This window comes from Ictalurus punctatus, chromosome 24, assembly GCF_001660625.3.
Source record: "Ictalurus punctatus breed USDA103 chromosome 24, Coco_2.0, whole genome shotgun sequence".
Lineage (NCBI taxonomy): Eukaryota > Metazoa > Chordata > Actinopteri > Siluriformes > Ictaluridae > Ictalurus > Ictalurus punctatus.
In genome coordinates this window covers 2,322,214-2,341,563 of record NC_030439.2, presented here as the reverse complement: position 1 = coordinate 2,341,563, position 19,350 = coordinate 2,322,214, and the positions used below count along the sequence as shown (strand labels likewise).

The following is a 19,350-nucleotide window of genomic DNA, read 5'->3' as shown; positions in this document are numbered from 1 at the left end:
TGATATGGGAGGGGCACAACTGAAAAAACAGTCACTGGAGATATTTATCAAGGTATCTCAAGAGTGTAATTTGATAAATAAAGATTATTAGACTTAAACAGCACAAAGACAAGCTCATCATACTGAACTGTAACCATGTCATGCAGCCTAATCAGGACAGGTTTGAGAATGTACACTTTTGATAGTTTTATTTACCAGGGTCAGGACTGACACAAATCTAATACAGTGTAGGGTTAAAGGCTTCATGACATGAATCTACAATAATTATCCCATTATATTTAAGTAGGGAGAAAAATCAATATAGTTTGAAAAATTATTTACAAACAAAAAAGCATCAAAATTTGTGATTGCATTAGTATTCACCTCACTGGTGAGAAACCTCTAAATTAGTTCAGAAGAGGTGAACCAGAGAAGACATTGAACACCAGGAACTAAAATGATTTTTATGCTATTTTGACATGAATATGAAGTTCTCCTTATTAAGTGTGAGGTAATAACTGAATAACTGAAATGTGAGACTACTGAAAAACATACTGTACCTGAAATGTGAAGCATGTAAACTATTAGTGTTGTACCTTTTACCGATCTCAGAATTTCAGAGACGTTCTGCAGTATCTGAATGCACATGTCAAAAATTGTGGTGGATCAGCTACAACAGCAGAACTCTGTCACATTGCTCATGTGGTCTGTCACATTCCTCACATTCTGACACACACTGTCACATTCAGATTCCTGTCAACCAAGAACAGGAATCTGAGGCTATAATTCCCATGACCCCCAGTGACAATTCCATCGTTGGCCACGAGAGGGCACCCTGATTGCCGTTGCAGACCTTCTGTTGTCTTCCTCTTTTTAGTGTTTTAACCATTCCCATGTGTATCATTTTCCTGATTGATTAGTGATCCTATTTAAGTTTCCTGGTTTTTCTCCGGCATTGATGGAGCATTGCATCAATTCAGGCTATGTTTGGGGTTTGGAGTGCTCATTTTTGTTATTGTTCAGTTTATGCATGATTTGTTTTTATTTAGTGTTTTCTTAAGGTTTCTTTCCTAGTTTTACTAAGTTTCTGATAGTCCGATACCTTGTGTGTTTATTCCTCATGTTTGTTTTCCTGAGCCTGTTTCCCAAATCTGTTCCTTGCGTTCTGTCTTCAATACAAAGTTCTGCCTTTGTATCCGCCTCCTGAACTCCCTCATGACAATGGGCACAGGCTCATCGAAACTGAACAGTTTAAGACTGGAAAAAGAATATTTATTTTTATTTCCTCCTGCACCCCCAGCCTCCCCCTCCCCAAAATTTGACTGGTCCAGTTTAGGTGAGTCTGTGCCCTTAATATTCTTGTTATTAACTGACGGGAGTAAGGAAGTACAGGGTCCAATTACAGAGGGGATGCTGATGCCAAGGTTGGTAAGCTTGGAGATCAGCTTGGAAGGGTTAAAGGATAGTGTTAAAGATTGAGCTTAAGTTGATAAATAACATCCTACTGTAGGAGTTGCTGTTGTCCAGGTGGGTCAGAGCAGAGTGCAGTGCCTTGGTGATTGCATCCTCTGTTGGAGTGGTTTGCAAACTGATACGGGTGCACTGTTGAGGGAAGGCAGGTAGTGTTAAACTGTCTGAGGTCAGTGAGTGTTTGGATGTCATGCTGCATGTGTAGAGGTTCAGAGTTGTTGAGGTTCAAGTCGTTCTCCATCTGCAGTTTGTGTGTTTGCTCTGGATGAGCTGTAGGCTTCTGTGGCTTCAGACCAGAAAGCAGCATCTTGTGCCTGATTGGCATCTCTAAATTGTCCGTGGTGCGTGAGTGTGTGATTGTGCCCTGCAGTGGGTTGGAACCCTGTCCAGGGTGTCCCCAGCTCATGCCCCGAGTCCGCTGGGATAGGCTCCCATGACCCTGTGTAGGATAAACAATACAGAAAATGGATGGATGGATACTTTGACAGGAGAAAATGTCCTTCAGATGTTTTTGTCCTGTATCAGACACGTTGAGCCGCTGATTATAAACAGAAATGGTTCACCTGGCTTTACTGTGGGTCATTTCATTAAATGAAATAGAGGTGTTATGGTTTGAAGTGTTCCCATTATTATAATCTAGTTCATGGTTAGTATAAAAGTTCATGGTTATCACAGTATCATGATATTGACTATTTCTGTAATGTACAAAAAAATTAAACCAAGATTAATATGGTAAAATTTAAAATCTTTTCCCACCCTGAATGCGACATAGCAACCAACAAAATTTAACTGAAAAGCTAAAACACTTTAGACATTGTTTACACCAACATTCATGGTGCTTACAAGACTGCACCCCGCCCCCACCTTGGCTGCTGGGACCATATCTCTGTTTTGCTAATCCCAGCACACAGACCAGTTCTGAAACGCCAAACTGGTTCTGAAACAGGTGAGAACCTGGTCTGAGGGAGCTATCTCAGCACTTCAGGATTGTTTTGAGCAAATAATTGGAATATGTTCAGAGAGCCTGCTACATATCACAACAACACAGAATTGGAGGAATACAGAGCATCAGTGACTGGGTACATAAGCAAGTGCATGGATGATGTGACTTACTTTAAGATCATCACCACAAGCACAAACCAGAAACAGTGGATGACTGCTGAAGTGTGCTCACTGCTGAAAACCCAAGAAACGGTTTTCAGGTCTGATGACAAGACAGCTCTCACAAGGGCCAATCTGTCCCGGGCTATCAGAGAGGCAAAGCACAATTACATAATAAGGATCCACAGTCACTTCCTAACCACTAAGGACACAAGGCATATGTGGCAAGGCATTCAGGCCATCACAGACTACAAAGCTACACCACTTGTCTGTGAAGGTGAATGCTGTACTGAGCAACAGTTCATACAGTAGCTAACTCACAGACAGAGAAGTCCTGAAGATAAGTTAGTAAGGTAGGTCCAAGTGGTCTGACAAGATTAAGTGAGTAAAAGGAGAAGAGAGACATGATGAGAAGGTATTTATAACAAATACTGCATCACTTTAACTTTGGTGACTTTGACATTAACAACCCTAATGTGAAATATTATAAATCTTTTATCGTCTAAACTGCAGCTTTTACAGGAAAATTTCTCCTTAGTGAGTGTTAATAGCTCGAGTATTGGAGTAGTGTATTAGAAAAGAGCTTAAATCTGGAGGTAAACCATCAATGTTAGGTTTTTATTTTGTCTCTGTGACCTTCAGAGACCTTTTTTCCATTTGGTGATGAACTCAGCAGCTTATTTGTCGTCTTTCAGGCAAAAAGGCTTATGCAAACCACTGTCCCTTTTGTCCTACTTTACATAAACTTTGAATAAACTAAATCACAGTGACCAACAGACAGACTGGTGTAAATGCAAAAATTTGCACACCCTTTGGGCCTAACATTTAGTGTGTTTTGATTATGTAGGTGTTTCTTCATTATACTGTCATCTCCGTTAGAATTCAGCAGATGACTAGTGAACTAAATTAGATGAAAGTTGAACTATAAAACAGAACTAAATTTTCCTTTTTCACTCAGAGCACAGGGAGATGCAGACAGACACATGGACTGTGTGAAAGTTCTATGTGAAACTTTCTGTTGCATCATCTGCAAATAACAAGTTCATCAAAAATAATCAATTAAATCCAGAAATAAATATAAAACAGAGTTCCAATGGCTCCAAAAATATAAGAGTTCACCAATCACATCATCAAGTTTGCTGGTAACATTATTGCTGTGGGCCTCATCAGCAACAATGATGAGTCAGCATACAGGGATGAACCAAGCTCGCAAAAAGGTCTCTGAAAGTCACAGAGACAAAATAAAAACCTAACATTGATGGTTTACCTCCAGATTTAAGCTCTTTTCTAATACACTACTCCAATACTCGAGCTATTAACACTCACTAAGGAGAAATTTTCCTGTAAAAGCTGCAGTTTAGACGATAAAAGATTTATAATATTTCACATTAGGGTTGTTAATGTCAAAGTCACCAAAGTTAAAGTGATGCAGTATTTGTTATAAATACCTTCTCATCATGTCTCTCTGCTCCTTTTACGCACTTCATCTTGTCAGACCACTTGGACCTACCTTACTAACTTATCTTCACTACTTCTCTGTCTGTGAGTTAGCTACTGTATGAACTGTTGCTCAGTACAGCGTTCACCTTCACAGACAAGTGGTGTAGCTTTGTAGTCTGTGATGGCCTGAATGCCTTGCCACATATGCCTTGTGTCCTTAGTGGTCAGGAAGTGACTGTGGATCCTTATTGTGTAGTTGTGCTTTGCCTCTCCAGGACAGATTGGCCCTTGTGGAGGGCTGACTTGTCATCAGACCTGAAAGCAGTTTCTTGGGTTTTCAGCAGTCATCCACAGTTTCTGGTTTGTGCTTGTGGTGATGGTCTTGAAGTAAGTCACATCATCCATGCACTTGCTTATGTACCCAGTCACTGATGCTCTTTACAAGGTGAACCAGCTTGCAAAATGGTGTAGAGACAATAATCTCTTAATGTTGATAAGACTAAAGAGATGATTGTCAACTTCAGGAGGATCCAAGTAGACTATTCACCACTGCACATCAATGGAACAACTGTGGAGAGAGTCACAAGCTCCAAGACTCTTGGTGTGTCTCCCCTAGACACTCAACACCACCTGCTAGGGCTGCACAATTAATTGAATATCGATCGCGATTACGATTTTGACTGCCCACGATTAAATGAACATGATCAACTTCGATATTAACGTTTAAAGTTTGTCCTCCGCTCATAGAAAACTCCACTGCAGATCAAATCAAGCGCTTCCTACACTACAGCCAATTACTATAGAGCGGCGCAGGGATGACGTCATTTTGTAGTGCCAAACGGAGTTAGGATTTTAGCCCTCTAGCGGCCAGCTTCGCGTCGAGCTCCAGCGCTTTGCGCGAGGAGAAATCATGACGTTAACATGATGCTAAATGGCACTACAGAGGCTGTCGGGGACATTAAACGTCATCACGCCGAACGGGGGAAAAAACTTTGCAGATAAACTCAGGGCTCTACAGTGCGACCATTTCACTCACATTTGTGACTGAAAAGTATTTTGTGCGACTGTGAATAAATATTTATTCGCACCGGTGCGAGTGACCTGTTCGGAGTTGTATAATACAATCAGAATAAAAACTACAGGAAGTCCAAAATGCATCTACAGTTACTTTCACACTGCTTTTCATCACCTCAGTCACCCGAACAAGTGTTTAAATACTGCAGAGAAGCCTTTATGACGACGAGTAACTCTGTACATCTCTGCTTCAACTTCCCGATCTCACAACCGCCATCTTTTATTGATCTCACAAAATGACCTGAACCTGCTCCTGTGAGCTGCTCGTGTAGAAACAGCGGCTTCGCGCGGAGTAAATAAATAATAATGCTAATGCTACAAGGTGGGTTTAATTCAAACTTCTTTATTCAATAATTCCTCACCAATCATAATCAAGAGTAGCAACTGTTCGGTCTGTAAACATACAGTACACCGCCGCGCTCCTTCACTAACTCTAATTCACTTCATTTAAACTCACGGTTGCCAGATATCATTAGAAAAGTCAACCTCAGTTGCCATGTGTTGAAATATCCCTTCCCCAAAACACACCATTATCAGCAGACATGGAACACTGTACTGGGGAAACCCATCTAAAACTGATAAACAAAAAAAATAGAACTACTAAAATGTAAAGACAGAAATTGTGCTTGGTTATAAATAAATCACTTAATATAAAAAAAAGATATAATTTCATAAAATATAAATAAAATGAGAAATGAAATAATGTTTAATTACTATGGGTTGCATTTAATATCAATTTGACATTAAGCTTAGTTCGCCATTTCCTTATAAAGCTATTGGCCTTTTTCCTAATATGGATCATTTTTGTATTAGTCTGCTCTTAATTAGGATTCTTTATTGTTTTTAAGATATTTAAAATAAATATTTTATGCTTGTTTATTTATCAATTGACCAACAGTATCTCATTGCTATTATTTTAACTCAATTAACAGTGACCAAGAGCAGAGAGCTTACATTTAACTGTTTATGACCTCCTGATTAATGTTTAAACAGAAAAAGATTGGTATCTGGATCGGTATCGTCTGTAAAAATCCTGATCGGAGCATCAGTAATGAACACCATTAAACTAAAGCACTTTGCATCTGATGGGTAACTGAACTCACCCAATCACATCCTATATGAGATTATTCAGATATATACACAATATACACAGAGCGGTTCGAGAACTGACTCCAGCCCAGAACCACGACAGTGGAAATGTCTAATAGTGTAGCTTTAAATATATTTAAGAGGGGCAGACTTCAAACACTGAACATTGATGTTTATTGTATTTGTTTACAAGGTGGAACAGGTTAATGGTTGTTTTTTGCATACAGTCTGTAAAATGAGCTGAAAATATTAAATTTAGTTTATCAGAAGGTAAGTTAATGTGTCATGGCTCACACTATGTTCCTAAATTCTGTCATAATTCACCATAATGTCACCAGCTCAAGTTTTCTCATGCCTACTTGTGTGTTATATTGTGGCATGAGAAAATTTAATAAATGTGAAAGTGCAATAAAAATATGTTGCCACTAAAATCAAGTAATAATCGTGATAAATAATCGAGATCTCAATATTGATCAAAATAATCGGGTTTATCATTTTGGCCATAATCGTGCAGCCCTACCACCTGCCTAGATAAGACCCAGCAGCACCTCCACTTCCTGTGGAGGCTGAAGAGAGCCAACCTTTAAAACCTTGCTGACATTTCTAAAAGTGGTCTGGATAGGGGGTGTGAGATGCTCTTTCTTTGTGGATTGATCAACAGTTATCAGAAATGTTTAGTTGCAAATATTGCTGCACAAGGGGTTCACATCAAGTACAATATTTTTGGCTCATATGTTTAATTGAGTTCTCTATATCTACTTTTAGGACTTGTGTGAAAATCTGATGATGTTTAGGTTATGGTGGGGGTACGGTGAGGAGAAACAATAGACCATGATAACTGCACATGTTGATAAGTCTGTAGGTCACCAGATGGTGGGAGAACCCCCTCGTTAACATACTGAGGGGTGAGCGCTGTACTGAGCAACAGTTCATACAGTAGCTAACTCACAGACAGAGAAGTAGTGAAGATAAGTTAGTAAGGTAGGTCCAAGTGGTCTGACAAGATGAAGTGAGTAAAAGGAGCAGAGAGACATGATGAGAAGGTATTTATAACAAATACTGCATCACTTTAACTTTGGTGACTTTGACATTAACAACCCTAATGTGAAATATTATAAATCTTTTATCGTCTAAACTGCAGCTTTTACAGGAAAATTTCTCCTTCATGAGTGTTAATAGCTCGAGTATTGGAGTAGTGTATTAGAAAAGAGCTTAAATCTGGAGGTAAACCATCAATGTTAGGTTTTTATTTTGTCTCTGTGACCTTCAGAGACCTTTTTTCCATTTGGTGATGAACTCAGCAGCTTATTTGTCGTCTTTCAGGCAAAAAGGCTTATGCAAACCATACTGTCCCTTTTGTCCTACTTTACATAAACTTTGAATAAACTAAATCACAGTGACCAACAGACAGACTGGTCTAAATGCAAAAATTTGCACACCCTTTGGGCCTAACATTTAGTGTGTTTTGATTATGTAGGTGTTTCTTCATTATACTGTCATCTCCGTTAGAATTCAGCAGATGACTAGTGAACTAAATTAGATGAAATTTGAACTATAAAACAGAACTAAATTTTCCTTTTTCACTCAGAGCACAGGGAGATGCAGACAGACACATGGACTGTGTGAAAGTTCTATGTGAAACTTTCTGTTGCATCATCTGCAAATAACAAGTCCATCAAAAATAATCAATTAAATCCAGAAATAAATATAAAACAGAGTTCCAATGGCTCCAAAAGTATAACTCACTGCAGCCATGAAAAGATGATAGGAGTCGGTCACCAGCTTTAGAAGACAGGTCACATAGGTGAGTCAAGTAAAAGGGTCAGAGAGTCATGATGAGAAGGTATTAATAACAAATTCTGTGTCACGGTCACTGTGACATTCTTGATGGTCTCAGGATGCTTCTCTCTCACATACACACACACGTTAATGAATGCTACTACCACTACTACTACTACTACTACTACTAATAATAATAACAACTTTATTTATATAGCACCTTTCATACATAAAATGCAGCTCAAAGTGCTTCAAATTAGAAAAGATTTAATAAAATTATACAATAAATCTAAAACAATAATAATGCAACACAACATTAAAGATACAAATACAATATTTAAAATGTAAAAGTAATTAAGAAATAAATATAAAAGTATTCAAATAGAAAATGACAATAATTAGATCATTAAGCCTCAAGAGGACTAATTGAAAGCCAAGGAAAATAAATGTGTTGAAGCTGCTTTTTTAAATATATTTAGTGAATGTTAGGAGTTCAGCTCATGCAAAACGGGAGAGCATGAATCGTGCTCTGAAGCCCGAAGTGCGACGGCACACTTTCCGGTTTGCATTTGACATTGACAATGGCAGTGTGACCTTCAACGTAAACATAAACACAAAAATCTTAAACAAATCCTGTTTAACCAAAGTTTAATACTTACAAAGAGCAGACACTGTCTTCTGCGATTTTTTTTCTGAGCTCGTCAGAACCAGTCCCGTTGCATTATGGGATTGTTTGACTTCCGTAGCATACTGCAAAATCTCGCCGGAAGCGGTACGCCAACCAGGTATTTCTCGCCTACTGTTTCTCGCCTACATAGAATTGGGACATATTACCCCTCTGGCGTACTGCTTTTCACCTACTACATAGTAGGTAAGTATGTGGGTTCAGACGTAACCTTTGTTTACCTGACACACGTGTATTTGTTATGGTTTATGTCTTGTCTCCACCCCTGTGTTATTATTGGATGTCTCCCGCATGTGTTATCATTGTCCTCAGCTGTTCTGAGTTTTCCCCTTTATTATGTTTGGTATTTAAACCCCTCGTGTGTCACTGTCCAGAGACGGAGTATTGAGTGTTTTCACCATAGCAAGGTTTTGCCCTTGTTTCTTTTTATCCTTGTCCTTGCCTGCTTTATGCCCCTTTGACTGCCTGACCTTTGCCTGTCTTTGTTTATATTTTTTGCCTTGCCCTCTGGATTACACAGTCTTAATAAAACTCTAAACTGCACTTGTGTCTGCCTCAAGACTTGATTCGTTACAGTGAAGGTACCTGATGGATCTACGCTGGGAGTGAGTTCCACATCCTGGAAGCAGGGGCACTATAAGCAGTTTCACCAAGCTTCTTATTAAAATTAATCTACAGGAATCCAGCATTTGTTAATGTTATAAAAGATTTGGAGTGTAAACCACCAGGCATTCTGCTAAATACACAGGCACAATGCACAAAGTTTTAAAAACAAATAAGGGCACTTTAAAAGCAATTCTGAATGTTATAGGAATAATATGGTTTCTTTGTGTTAGAAGCCAAGTAGCTGCATTTTCTATTAAGTGTACTGGATATTTTTTGGGGAAGCCCATTAAAGAGATCATTACAACAAACTAATCTACTTGGAATAACTGCATGGATGAGTTTTTCTTCTTTGGATAAAAATCAGTGAACTTCTGCAAAGTTCCTTAAATGATAAAATGTGACCTTAGAGATATTATTGATGTGAGGAACAAAGCTGAGATCAGAGTCGACTATTACACCAAGATTTCTAACCTGTAACCTTGCTCATTTTTTAAATAACTTTTTTATTGTTTATCTCCTACAAATAATCTCAATTTTATCTTGGTTTAACTATAGAAATTTCTGTAACATCCAGTCAGATATTTCATTCAAGCATGCAATCAGTTTGTTAATTGGCTCTTGATTACCCAGTGACACTGATATATAAAAGCTGTGTGTCATCTGCATAACTATGAAAAACATAAGGGTTACTCATGTAACCCTGTTCCCTGAGAAGGGAATTTCATGCTGTGGGAAGCACACTCGTTCGCAACAAGTATCTGAAGTCTGTGCAAAATCACGCCTATTTATAGGTCTGCTGTGGACAGGTGATGTGGCATTTCACACATCACGTGACTATAAAACGGCACCAGTAAAGCACGTCATCAGCTTCTCTTTGTCTGAAGCGCAGATGCAATTCACAGGCCTACCCCAGTATGACAAATATGTGCAATCCAGATGTTCCCTTTCAAAGGGAACTCAACATTGTGTGAGCTCCACACTGTGGGAATGAGTATACTCACCCAGTCATACTGAGGGTATGGTTCGTCCCAGAGGCTCCATCAATCGGGGTATGGCTGACTGAAATGGTGGCCATGTAGATCCTAATTGTGGAAGGAGCCAACCTGAGAAATGTTCCTGTAAGTACTCCAGGACTGTAGCCTTTGCATAGTTTACTGGGTCTCAGTGACATTCCTAGCATTTAACATGGTCTCTACAACCTTGGTTGAGAGACTGGAATCTATGAGCTGGTGCCGCTCAGGAGCAAGACTCAGTTTCCAAAGTTCCAACCAAGGGTGATAAATCAGCCCTCTGGCTTCAGACAATAGATCCGTGAACCTGACAAGGAACGTGAACCTCACAAGGAGTGCCATCTATCAGAAATACTATCTCCGAGAACCATTGGAGCTGGTCAATCCACACCGACTAGTAGCAGATGTAGCACAATCTTGGGGTACCCTCACTAGAGCCTGTGGGAGCAGAGCGACTACTTTTGCCTATGTAACAAGTGGCTCGTTTGTAACAATTACGCCACCCCGAGGGAACGTGGAAAACAACCCAAACAAAGGCACACAACTACAATCCACTTAGAACAGGCAAGAGGCATGGGTTTCCATACAAAAATTTTATTTGAAGTTAAAAAGACTTTCCAAGAATTATTAAAAAAAAAAAAAAAACCTATGCAATTGGTCAAATAAAACACAAGAAGAAATTAACAATAATCATAAGAGGACTGAGGCTTCCTGTATGAAGGGCAGGCTAGTACGATAGCACCAGCTGTACAAAAGGGAAAAGAATCCCACCAATCAGAATCCCCCCAGCCTCAGGAAGCACTCAGCTCCTACAAGGAGAAAACAAAAACAAAAAGATACATTATGAAAGAACACGATCAAAGAAGCACCAAAGCTCCTAGACAAAGAAAAACTTAAATTAAAGTGGAAAAAAAAAACCCTCCACACATTCCAGATCAATTTACTAAACCAAAAAAAAAAAAAAAAAAAAATTACAATATGCTCAAAACAGGCAAAAAATAAAAAACAAAACAAGACAAACGTACTGTCACAAAAACAGAAAACCCCGAGCTCAAACTGATTACAGGTAGCAAGTTTACCAAGAACTGACCAAAACCACTGCTACCGGATAGCGGTATCAGCACAACTGATAAAGACTGTTACATCATAGTTGAGTTCAAGAAAACTGATTTTAATGACAGTAACCAATACAAATAAAGCAAAACAACAACAACAACAACAACAACAACAACAACAAAGAATGGACTTTCCCACCCACTTGGGTATTAGACGGAGACCTGACTGGACACCAAAAACGAAAGCGAAGCAGAGTAATGCAAAACCAGACAGAGCAAAGCAAACCAAAGCAGCAACGTGGCTCCGCGAGTGAGGGGAGAGCGGTACTGAAACGACCGCACTCACTCAGCCTACCTTAACGCATGCTAAATCAAGGACACTGAGAACAACAAACAGGTGTTGCAACCTCAATTTGGAAAGCATGTAAGATCATTTAGCTCGAATTATAGAACTAAACAATTTAGCTACCGTGATCAAATGACATAATACTCACGATGGTACATAAGAGAATCATGTGATAGCTTCTTTAATAGTTGTGACCGCAACAGCTGGTGCTCCGACCGGGGCTACGTTAAACTACCATGTTAAATAGATGGGGGTCCTGAGAGTGGACACCGCACTGAGAGTGAGCAGCACACCGCACATGCACACAGTCTCGGGAGCCAAACGTCACACTAAACAAGTAAGTCGCATGATAAGTGGACAATGCTTGCATCAAACAGCTAAGCGACCAAGCTAAAACCGCACACCTCTGTAGTCCATAGCAACGAAATGAAGGGGCGTGTTTTCACCACGACGCATTCCCTGAGGCATAAACAACAGCTTATATACTGTGGTAGGAAGATAGCTCATTGGCCACATCTTTAATAAGGGTGACGTTTTAATCACAGCACACACCTCACTATACCTATTTTCATGAGACTGTTCTTACTAGATTCCTTGGTTCATGCCGATAACTGTCCTAATTGTCATAACTGTCCTAATTTGGCTATGATCGAGCAAACTTCCTGTCTGCCATTTTGACATATTTTGAAAATCTACTTTTTCAAAAAGTTGTGGAATGCAAGTTGATGAGTCAAACTGTTCTCAAATAACGTGGAAACAAATTTGATCAAGAGCACGCCAAAATGGACACGAGGCTATATCTTTGCAAGGCTTTAATGGATTTAGACCAAACTTAGTATGTCATAGCCATCATGACTTGAGTGTAATTACACAGTTTCAGAACAGCGCCACCTAGAGTTCACTAGATATAAAAAAGCAAATTTTTGCTTATAACTTCTGATTGCTTTGTCATACAGTCTTGATTCTGGTCTCATTAGATTCTCTGCGGCATACTGAGTCGAATGTTTAGACATTTTTTTAGGTCAGCCATTTTGTGTTGGCAATTTTGAATTAGATGTAAAATGCTGTATTCTACAAACACCTTGGTGTATTGTTACGAAAATGGGTGACACCATATCCTGAAGGTAGTCATAAAGTTTCAGGACAACCCCACCTTGTGGTCAAAGATTATAACGCAAAATCAATAAATGCTAATAGCTTTTGATTACTTTTGCCTATTGTCATGCTACTGGTCTTTATAGAATCCTTGGGTAATGCCAAGAACAATGTTACCAATAATGCTATGGTCAGCCAAAATTACTGCCCACCGTTTTGAAATATCTAAAAAAAAAAAAAAAAAAAAAAAAAAAAAATTCTTTCTCAAACTCCTTCTAGATAATTTTCAGATTTTCACCAACATCGAATGAGATCATCGCCAGTCCATCCCAACCAAAACCTATGGAAATTAAGTTGATTAAACCGTTCTTGAATAATGCAGAAGCGAATTAGGTGGCAAGCATGCCAAAATGGACAGGAGGCTATATCTGTGCAATGCTTGGGAGTATTAAGACAAAACATGGTACTTATCATCAAAATCATGACCTGAGGGTACTTGCACATTTACAGGTACTAGGCATCACCTACTGGTCAAGAAATACATTTTTTGGCTTACAACTTCTGACTAGCTTTGCCAAAAATCATGAGACTGGTCTTATTTGATTCAGTACTGTATACCGGGTCGACTGATACCCAGTATTACCATGTCGGCTATTTTTGGCTATAAAATACTGTATTTTTCGACTGCATTGGCATAACATTATGAAACTTGGTATGTGTCATTAGCACCATATTCTGAGGGAACCCTAAAAGTTCGGGGCCAGTGCCACCTAATGTTCAAAAGATAACAAAACGTTCAAATATGCTTAAAGTTTTTGGCAACTTTTCCGGTGGCCATGAATCTTACCTCTACAAAAGTAGAGTCCTACAGAATCCAGTGATTTACACTTTTCCACAGTCAGCGATTTATTCTGTTCACCATTTTTAATCATGTTAAAAACCTACTTTTTCAAACAGTTGCTAGAACATTCCTCTGATTTTCACTACATTTGGCTTAGTTCATCATTACACCATGCTGGCAAAAATGTATGGAATTCATGATGATGAACCAATTCTCATTTAACACTTCAAGAAATTTGACTGCGAGAACACAATAGTAGACTAGAGGCTATATATTTGCAATGCTTTGGCATACTGAGACCATACTTGACACTTGTCATAGCCATCATGCTATGAGCCTCACAGCCGGGAACAACAGTTGCAGTAAAGTGCAATCTAAAAAAAGGTGGAAGACCGTTTCTTGTATACCAGAGAAGGGGCATCCCTCCCTCACCTGTGGATCAAAACGTACTCTGTGTCTGTTGATGGCTATTATTCCATGCACTAACCTCCACTGAAGATCCCCAGTTCTTTTTCTAATGGGAAGTTTGTACAAGGTCCTCCAGTTTTCTTTGGGGGAAGCGCCAAGTTAAACACCTCCTGCCATTTGGACTGCTTCACATCTTTGAGAGCATGGACACGCAACACACAGGGAATACAGTGGGTTTCTCTCTGTATTACTGAGACCTTTCAGTTGAAGAGTTGAGAGATAATAATCCACCCTCGGTTTCTTCCCAACTTCCAGTCCTAGCTCCAATTTCCAGTTCTGGAAAAACAGGTATATCCCCCTCACCATTATGAGTTTCTAAGGAAAGCCTGTAGCTCTGTGGTAAGTACTCAGCAATCTGGGTCAAGATTTCCTTCTCTACCCGAATTGAGCTCATGTTCAGATTTCTGGCAAGCGTTTCAGCTGGTATCCATTTGCCATGAGGTATTAAGTGTGCTGTGTTGAAAAGCCATGGTTCTTCTCTCTGCCACATGCTTTGAGCATTGTCTGACTTCTGAGAGAGCGTTAAAAGTGTCCATGCTTTCATTAACCATCTATAAAATGGCGTTAGTCCTGTAAGATCCATCTTGTTTACGTCCATCAAGAGCAAGTGGCAATCTAGACCCATATTACCAGATTTCCTCAGTAAGGTGCACGCTATCCCAGCCCAGCTCACATCCTGCCTGTAGAGAAGTCTCTGAGCCACTTGGAGTTTGAATGTCTTCACTCTGGACCCAACATCTACTAGGCCTTGTCCTCCTTCTTGTCTGGGTAGATACAGCACTGGTGCCTTTAGCCAATCTCTGTATTTGCCTCACGAGATCTGGAGGCTCCAGGATCTTTGCTCTGTGCCAAAGGGAAGAGGCTATGAGGCCCCCGACTGCGATTCAAAGATGTCCGCAAGAAGGACATGAGATTATGCGGCATCTCCCCTAGTTCGTGGGAATCCTGTGCTGAAGACAGTACAGCCTGGCGTTTTGCCATTAGACTTAGAGAACTGTTTCCACATTCTCCGCTTCCTTTTCCAAATGTTGTAGTTCGAGTTTCATGTAAATCAGGGCGGGCTTTAGCGTCACCATTGGTCCACTACAGCTCCTCCTCTAGCCAATCAATCGAAGACGGGAGTTGACGTCACGCCACTGTGACTCATGGCTGTTGTGTTCATAGACGCAGCATTGGCCGCTGGATTGTAGGTCAACATCACCGCCATATTGATCTGGGCAACAGTAATAGGTCTCAGCTTATATTATAAACTAAATTGCCAGTAATCGAGATTTTCATCTATACTGCCGTTCTTCTGCAAACCGACTTTTATGACAAGCTCCTCGTTTTGGCTGAGCGACTGATATATTGTGAATCTTACTGTAGTTAGTTTTCTAGTTAACTTTACACATTAAAAAGTTTCTGTGTAAATGCTCCTACACACACTTGAATAAATATCATTCGTATCCAGTGTGATAAATGAGACCCAGTGTTTTATATGAGTAAAACATTAAAGTGTGTATTTTATATGGTGTGTATTAACATTGTTTCTTATGTTGAGCTTTGTTTTTCTGTGTGTCTGTGAATGAAACATGAACTCCAACAGTTTTAGCGTCTCTGTGAAACTCAGCTTTGTGTTAATGCTGAAATATCTACATCACTCCTCACATCAGAACAAAGTACATGTATTTCTACAGCGTGTAGATTAGTGTACATTACACACACATTTACTTTAATAACATGACAATCCTAGTTTACTGTTTATACACAGGCTGTTCATCTTATATTTTTATCCTGACATTAGAACCTTGTGTTCAGGTAAACACTTTATTTCCCACCGGATGGAAACTCCTCATTTCACAATCAGATAAATAAATCTAACACTTCATCATTTCTCTTCCAGGCTGTGTTGGAGTAATCTGACAGAGGAAAGCTGTAGAGTTCTGTCCTCGGTTCTCAGATCAAACTCCTCCAGACTGAGAGAACTGGATGTGAGTAATAATAATCTGCAGGATTCAGGAGTGAAGCTGCTCTCTGTTGGGCTGGAGAATCCACACTGTCCACTGGAGATATTGAGGCACACACACACACACACACACACACACACACACACACACACACACACACACACACACACACACACACACAGACAGAGCAGAGTTTTAATAGCTACATCCAGTTTCCATCTGTGGTGATTGTAATTGTAGTGATGTGATATTGTCATTGTTGTGTGTGAGATGAGAGTAAATGTTGTGTATATAAAGATTTTGTGCAGTTGATGTTTTCAGAGCTAAAACTGAGTGTGTTTTGTGTGAGAAGGTTTTCTTTCTTGCAGTATTACAGATGAAGGCTGTGCTGCTCTGGCTTCTGCTCTGAGGTCAAACTCCTCATCACACCTGAGAGAACTGAATCTGAAGGGTAAAAATCCAGGAGAATCAGGAGTGAAGCTGCTCTCTGATCTACTGAAGGATCCACACTGTGAACTGGAGACATTATAGTGAGTTACTGACTTACTGTCTCTTTACTGTACTGTATCGTACTGAATAATTGTGTGTGTGTGTGTGTGTGTGTGTGTGTGTGTGTGTGTGTGTGTGTGTCTGTGTGTGTTTACACTGATGCTCTTCTCTGTCTTACAGCATTAACTGTAATAAACTCACCAGGACTGATGTCTGACAGGAGTCTCACCTCACACCTCGTCTCCAGGATAAAGCAGTTTTGGTGAAGCAAAGAACCCGTCCCACATTTCCAGCAGTTTGAGAGCTGAATCATTAAACTTAGAGGCAGAGCAGAAACAAAATCAAGAACAGGCAGAAGGTCATACACAGGAGAAATCAACACACGTAACCAAATATCTGCTGTACAAAGCAACAGCAACAATCTGCCCCGGGGATGGAGACTGGTCGTAGTGGTGATGCAGTAAATCTACACTTTACTGGAGAAGCACAAACACAGTCCTGTGGTTTTAAATGACTCTTGCGCGTTGTTATGAAGTACTCCCGCGCATGTCTATACACTGAACACGTAATACGCGTGCGCATGACGTCATCGTTTTCACAGATTCTCGTTTTTGTCCATTTACATGGAGACGATAACGGCATCGATTTCAAAAACTTGCACTTTGAAACCCGTTTTCCAAAGTTTGCGTTTTCAGGCCCCGAAACGCCGTCGTGTAAACGGTTCTAGTAACTACAGCAAAATGCTGTTTTTATTGCTAAAGTTTTTCTGTAAACAAATAGAAATGAAACTCAATTTTTATGATTCACACTATATTACACTCCATTCTTCTTCTCACAGAGGACTCTATTTTGAAAATAATCAAGGTTTTTTTTTTTTTTTTTTTTTTTTTTAAATAATTACATTTCATGATACAGCTTATTATTGCTTTCAAGTTCAGCAAATAGAATTTGAAATCTCAGTTTTTAATAATTTATTACTGGGAACTACAGAGTTTTAAAAACTGTTAAATTTTTGTATTTTTTTTAAAGAAAAACAATCAACGTTCAATAACATTTTGACTGTATGAGTTATACATGTAAAACCAAATGCACTATGATACAGTCTATCATTGCTACCAACTACAGCAAATAGATTTTTAACAACTCAGCTTTTATATTTATTATTTTTTTAAGAAAAATAATTAAAATTCAATAAGCTTTTGACTGTATGAGGTAACAATAAATGAGCAAAAACATAGTACTAATTTCATAAAATGTCATGAGCAGCTTGATGCTAATTATAGGAATGCAGAGTAATTCTGAGTCTTGAACAGTAAACTCTCAAGTGTCAGTGTCATGTCACAGCAAACCAGCGACCCCGTTTCCCAGAATGCACCTCAGACTACAAACATGGCCGACACAAATTACAACTCTAAACCGACGCACAGACATGTTCACCTTCTCCAGAATACTAATCAGACACACCTGGTACATTTATTCATTTAGTGGACGCTTTCATCCAAAGCGACTTACAAGTGAGAAAATACAAGCAAAGCGATATCAAGCAGAGAACAATACACGTAGTGCTACTGTACAAGATCCATTAATTGAGTTCCAGAAGAAGCAAAGTGTGCAGAGTAAATATTATTTATTTATTTGTTTTTTTGAGCGGTTGGTTAGGTGTTCATGGAAGAGGTGGGTCTTTAGCTGTTTGTTGAAGATGGTGACAGGTTCTGCGGTCCAGATTGAGATTCCTATCTCTCTCACACACACACTTAAATTGGAGCAGTGAACCATAAGATCTTTGATTACGTCATGTACAGGTCAGAGGTCTAGAAATCTCTCTCTCTCTCTCTCTCTCTCCTTTTCCTATTTAATAATTGTTGTTTTACTGGAATAATGTACACATTACATATCTCTGTAATCTTCCCTATTTGTGGTTGTTCTCGAGTGAAATAATCAAGGCCTCCTACAGAACATATTAAGTTACACAGGAGCAGTGATGACAATAAACATGACTTTTGGTGCTCATGATTAAATATGGCAGATTTATTATGAACCCACTACATTAGAGAAAGAAATATTAAAGGTGAAGTGTAGTAGTGCTAGTGCGTGTGAATAGACTATCAGTTTAGATACTGACCCTGAACACAATTAACATGTAGTGCTTTCTTGGGGTGGTGATGAAGTTGGAGTTGAACCGGTAAGAAAGATATTAGAGACTCCCGAGGATGTTCAATTAGAACCTGCACCAAACTCACCTGATTCAAGTCATCAGCTAATTAAGCGGCCTGCACGAGCTGAGGTGGGCGCTGTAGAGCAGATAAAACAACCAAATGTGTTAGATAAGACTTCAGAGCCTGTGTTCTAGACACATGATTTAGAGTAGAGGCCTAGGCCTGAGCTTTTGGAGATATTCTGATTATAGGTTTCAGTCAGGAAGTTACTGAAATTAAGGAGAGGAACTGAAAATAAAGTTATCGTCTTGCTGAGTAAACAGAGAAAAAGGCTATATTAGTGTTAGGGATAAAATAGAAATAAGCTCATAGCAGTGCTGCTGAAATACATATACATGTTAAAAACTGCTAGGGAATAAACCAACAACTCAGAACATTTGCTTATCCTAATACTTTTTCTTTCATCTGCACATAATTATTGTTTTATCAAGTGCTTTTGCAAAAAAAAAAAAAAAAAAAAGACTTAAAATCGAGGGTCCTTATAAGTATCTATGGAGAGAGAGAGGAGCAGTGAACCATTGACATCATGTACAGAGTTAGCATGAAGGTGTGATTAACAGTTTTCAGAAATCATTTCCTAATCCTATGGTAATATGAATACTACTGAACTACTAGTACTACTACTACTATTAATAATTAGAAGAAAGAATAAAGGGTGATA

The 19,350-nt window shown here is 39.2% G+C and overlaps 2 long non-coding RNA genes across 2 annotated transcripts; one reads left to right on the top strand and one right to left on the bottom strand.

Moving 5' to 3' along the window:
* Positions 1-9,060: 9,060 nt before the first annotated feature.
* Positions 9,061-18,584, top strand: LOC128629049 (uncharacterized). The gene is made up of 4 exons (XR_008393368.1): positions 9,061-9,222; positions 15,921-16,008; positions 16,353-16,514; positions 16,654-18,584. It is a non-coding gene; the product is annotated as an uncharacterized LOC128629049 (long non-coding RNA).
* LOC128629053 (uncharacterized) lies at positions 16,007-18,717 on the bottom strand. Its single transcript, XR_008393372.1, has 4 exons — positions 18,596-18,717; positions 16,675-16,790; positions 16,359-16,500; positions 16,007-16,080 (listed from the first exon to the last, which is right to left on the bottom strand). It is a non-coding gene; the product is annotated as an uncharacterized LOC128629053 (long non-coding RNA).
* Between the last annotated feature and the right edge of the window lie 633 nt (positions 18,718-19,350).